This window comes from Nicotiana sylvestris, chromosome 7 (assembly GCF_000393655.2).
Source record: "Nicotiana sylvestris chromosome 7, ASM39365v2, whole genome shotgun sequence".
In the NCBI taxonomy this organism is placed as follows: domain Eukaryota; kingdom Viridiplantae; phylum Streptophyta; class Magnoliopsida; order Solanales; family Solanaceae; genus Nicotiana; species Nicotiana sylvestris.
This window is the reverse complement of record NC_091063.1, coordinates 74141861-74147049: the sequence shown is the minus strand read 5'-3', so window position 1 is coordinate 74147049 and position 5189 is coordinate 74141861. Positions and strand designations below refer to the sequence as shown.

At 36.2% G+C, this 5189-nt stretch overlaps 1 long non-coding RNA gene across 1 annotated transcript; it reads left to right on the top strand.

Moving 5' to 3' along the window:
• The first annotated feature begins 1600 nt into the window (after nucleotides 1-1600).
• On the top strand, nucleotides 1601-3097 carry LOC138872607 (uncharacterized). Its single transcript, XR_011401065.1, has 2 exons — nucleotides 1601-2083; nucleotides 2780-3097. It is a non-coding gene; the product is annotated as an uncharacterized lncRNA (long non-coding RNA).
• The last annotated feature ends 2092 nt before the right edge of the window (nucleotides 3098-5189 follow it).

The following is a 5189-nucleotide window of genomic DNA, read 5'->3' as shown; positions in this document are numbered from 1 at the left end:
GAGCTAATGGCTTATCTAAGTTATAGAAAGTTCAGTATAGCCTGAATGAACTCGAAGGAGTCTAAGACTAATAGCATTTAGAAGAAATGAAATGTTGCCCTGTTAATGGAATGAGGGTGTAATTGTGATAAGTAAAGGATAACATTTGTGCCTTCGATTGAGTAATGATTTGAAAACAAAAATAGAAAAAAATGATGATGAGAGGGGGATTTCATGAGTTACACAAGATTAAAATACCCACGTAGGGTGAATCACATTGGGATGCTATGAAATACGATTATGGAAATCACTTCAGATATTTGTCGATGAAACGTAAGCCCTAGTGGCAAGGTACTACGTAAGAAGTTTTAAGTTATCAATAATATATTATAGATCAATATTGAGGCAAATCATAATGGATGGATAAAAGTCACAAAGTATGAGCTGAGATTAGGTCGTCATTCTTAAGATGAACAGTAATGAGGAAGCATTAAAGGACTTATCCTTATGCATATAAGAGAAGTAACGAAAGTAACCTGGAGTTTGATCGCAGACCTCAGTAACGACAAATCGAAGAAAGAGAGATTTAACCTACTTAGATGTAGTAAAGTCATACGAATGGATAATCGAGTCTATGAAATAAGATATAGGAATATTCATAAATTCGACAAAATATCCAGCAAGGAACTTTAGTATACCTATAGATTCCCAGAGAGGAATCCTATTAAGCCTTATATATGTTTATAAAGTAAGGCCTAGAGATTGACTAAAAGCTAAAATGAAAAAGGAAAGATGAATCGCTTAAGCACACTTACAAAGCCAGGGTCATACAGGCCGCATGACAGAAGGTAGCAACAGTGGCGAGATAAGAATGATTTCGACCATAAGTCATGATATGAGCAAGAAGACTAAAGGGGGGAATACCCTAGACTTTGGGTTTATTTACAGAGCAACTGCTTAAATGGTAAGGAGAGTATTAAGATATTCACAAGGGCTATAATTTACGAAAATGATAAGAGCATCAGTCAATATTTCAAAGGGGGGAATGATGTTACACCCCACAATATTACAATAATGTTACGCCGTGCAGTATTACATTATGGTAATGTTACGCTTCACAATATTAAATTACGATGATGTTGCACTCTGTAGTATTGTATGTTGAATTTGTCGTAAGGTAATTGATATCAGTCCAAGGAAAAGATTATTCGGAGTTTTAAGGATTATGCTATTTCACAAGTGATGAGTAAATTCGTAAAGATGATAGGGGAAGCAAGTCAAAGAAAATGAATTTTCGTCCAAGTTTGGCATGTTGGGATAATATACGAGCCGAGCGTTAATATCCGGTATTTATGAACTAGTGCCATACAAGATACTACATGACCATGATAGTAATGTGTATAAGGTGTGTTAAAAGTGAGTAGTATTTTAAGTAATTTGAGATAATTCTTAATTATACGGGTAATTAGTTAATTATTGGGTAATGTGATATTATCCAATTAAAGAACTAATTGGATAAGGATGGGGAAAGAGTAACGTGGCAGCAAGCCACTCTTTATCCATATGACTCTTGATAAAATTTTATTAGGTGGCAACAATGTGTCAATTACACATTCATTTCCTTACAAGTATTTTCCATATCAAACATTACTATCAAAAGTGACAAAGGGACATTAGCTATTCTGATGAAATTCAACTAAATCTTATTTTCAAGAACACTACACAAAACGATAGACATTCCAATATAGTCAAGTTATTGTGTTGTATTTCGAGCAAGGATTCAAAGATGCTCCTCTATGAGTACATGGTAAATCACAGACTTGATAGATGGCTTCATGGAAAGAAGAAACGTTCATTGAATAATAAAGTTATGGATTGGCCAACAAGATTGGAAATTGCCATTGGATCTGCTCAAGGACTTTGCTACATGCACAATGATTGCACTCCACCAATCCTTCATCGCGATGTGAAATCCAGCAATATCTTGTTGGATTCTGAATTCAAGGAAAAATTGTCGAATTTGGCTTGGCTAAGCTCTTTGATAAGAAAGACGAGCTTCACACCATGTCTATTGTTGCTGGTTCATTTGGTTATATTGCTCCAAGTATGTTAAAGCTATCCCTTCTTTCTTTTGGCATGATCTATACGACACGAACGAAACGTGCAAATACACAAATTCCATAAATGACTCTATTCATAGAAGTATTAGAGATATCTATGTTCTTGAATTTCCATGTGGCATAATATTTTATCATCTGTTCATGGGTCTCAGAAAAATATGAAAGTTGAAAATAGTTCACTTTATAATATTACTGAGAGGCAAAATGGTCTTATGACATTACGAAAGATTTTATTAACGTACTTTTCATGCATTCCATTCATGTACATTGACCCATGACCAGATGTTGTTATATACATATATATATATATATATATATATATATATATGGGATATGGGAAAGGTTATGGCGAGATTATGGCGTTATATATGCACCACCACCTGATCAACTGGTATACATTGATGATTTTGACCACAGTGACCGAGATGATATGATGGGATGCCCTCAGAGGCTGATGATATTATGAAACATATACCTATATACGACATGATATTCATACGCATATGCATGACACTATAAGTATTTTATGATTTACAAAGTTTTCCAGACTTACAGGTTGAGTCAATTACTCTATATTTCTTCCATGTCTGTTATGTACTTATTTATATGCCTTACATACTCGGTACATTATTCGTACTGACATCCCTTTTGCTTGGGGACGCTGCGTTGCATGCCTGCAGGTCCCGATAGACAGGCCGAAAGCCCTCCAAGTAGGCTATCAACTCAGCGGAAGATGTTGATGCACTCCATTTGCTTCAGAGTTGCTTGTTTGGTTAGTATGATTTAGATGTGTATTGTTTGGTCTGGCGGAACTCTGTCCCGACCTTTATGAAAACGATATATTCTTAGAGGCTTGTAGATAGATGTCATATACGTAGAAGATTGTATGGCCTTGTCAGCCTATGTTCAGTGTTCAAGTGGTTATTTTAGTCTTAGAGGCCCATATGTCTTATGTATATGTCGACATTACTTGTTGTATTCTACCTATTTAACGACAACCTCTCCGACTAAGTTAATTATGATATTATGACATGAAAAGATATGTTCTGTTGGTACTCGGTTGAGTAAGATACCGGGTTCCGTCGCGGTCCATCGGTTTGGGTCGTGACAAGTAGTTTATGTTGGACACATGCCCATGTTGTCCAGCAAAAGACGCAATGGCCTAATCCTATTTTCTTTTGGTTTCCATTCCTATTCGGAATTGGATTTAGTGTTTATTCCTATATTGAGTGGGTTTTGTCTTTAAGAGAAAACACCACTCATGATCTATAAATAGGACAACCTTGGAGGATTGTTCTATGCTCATTGATATAATTCTTTGAAAGACTTAAGCATATAAGAGTGGTTTTTGAGAGAGCTTTCATCAAAAGAGAAGAGAGAAGAAAAGTATTTGTTTTTTCTGCAGATTTTTATTCCGACCAAACAAACTTCAAATCATGTTTTCCGATTCGTTAACCGTTGGATCGAGATGATAGTTTGATTGAGTGTTTGTAACGTCTTGAACCTTGACTTGAACAGTGGAGATCGAATTTGGAGGCACGTAGCATCTAATTGCGAGCCTCGAATAACAACTTCATTTTTGTAGATTCTCCTCTTTATTCAATTGATTAGTTGTTGCTCTTGTTGCTATTATTGCTCCGTATTTGGCACTTGTTCTGTAGCCAATTTGGAGAACTTTTGTAACTCTCTTATTTTGTTATAGTGGAGTTTTTGGATCTTTGTGATCCTGTGATTTTTACCTTCGATTCGAAGGGTTTTTCACGTTAAAATTTGATGTTCTTTATCTTCTTTATTTTTTGGGTTTTCCTCTTTCGCGACATATCAATGGTATCAAAGACTTGGTTATTTATCTGGGTTGTTACAGAGTGGAGGTGAATATGAGCAAGATGGTATGTTTAAATGGGAACAATTATAATATTGGGAGAAACAATATTGTTCGAGATGACCTTCTTTTTACTTATGATGAAAACGTTATCAATTTGGTATTCCATGAGACGAGCTGGATAGTAGATTCTGGAGCTATCTTGCATGTCACACCAAGAAAAAACTTTTTCTCATCTTATACTCCTGTTAATTCTGGAGTGTTAAAGATGGGCAATGCCAGTGAAGTTAAGGTGTTCGGTGTTGGCACAGTTTGTTTGAAAACTAATAATAGTTCAATGTTAGTTCTTCAAGATGTCAAGCATGCTCCAGACTTCCCTTTCAATTTGATCTCTGCTGGTAGATTAAACGATGAAGGTTACCATAATGCCCTTTTTAACTGCCAATGGAAGCCCACCAAGGGCTCGTTAGTAGTGGCTCGATGAGCCAAGTCTGATCATTTATATGTGACACAGGGCTCTATTCTTAATGACTCCATAAATCTAGTGTAAAGTGACACTTTATCAAAATTGTGGCACATAAGATTGAGTCATATGAGCGAGAGGGGGATTACGTGTTTGGATAAGAAAAGTTTGCTTTCTGGAGTAAAATAAGCAAATCTGAAAAGGTGCATCCATTGTTTAGCTGGCAAATAGAAAAGAGTTTCCTTTCATAGCCATCCTCCCTTAAGAAATCCCGATTTATTGGAGCCCGTACACTCTGATTTGTGTGGTCCTTTTAAAGTAAAGTCAAAAGGTGGTGCACTTTACTTTGTGACCTTCATTGATGATCATTCTCGTAAACTCTGGGTGTATCCTTTGAAATCTAAAGATCAAGCACTTGGCGTGTTTAAGGAATTTCAGGCCTTAGCTAAAAGACAAACGGGGAAGAAATTAAAATGTATTCGCACTGAAAATGATGGTTAATATTGTCGTCCCTTTGATAACAATTGCAAGGGACAAAGAATTCGTCATCAGAAAACTCCACCCAAGACACCTCAATTGAATGGTTTGACAGGGAGGATGAATATAACTCTAGTTGAGAGAGTTAGATGCATGCTTTTGGAGGCTAAACTTCCAAATACATTTTGGGCGGAATCACTTAACACTGTTGCCTATGTTATCAATTTGTCTCCCGCTGTTGCTTTGGATGGTAATGTTCCAGACAGAGTTTGTTTTGCCAAAGATGTTTCTTATGATCACCTGAGTGTTTTTGTGTGTAAAGCTTGTG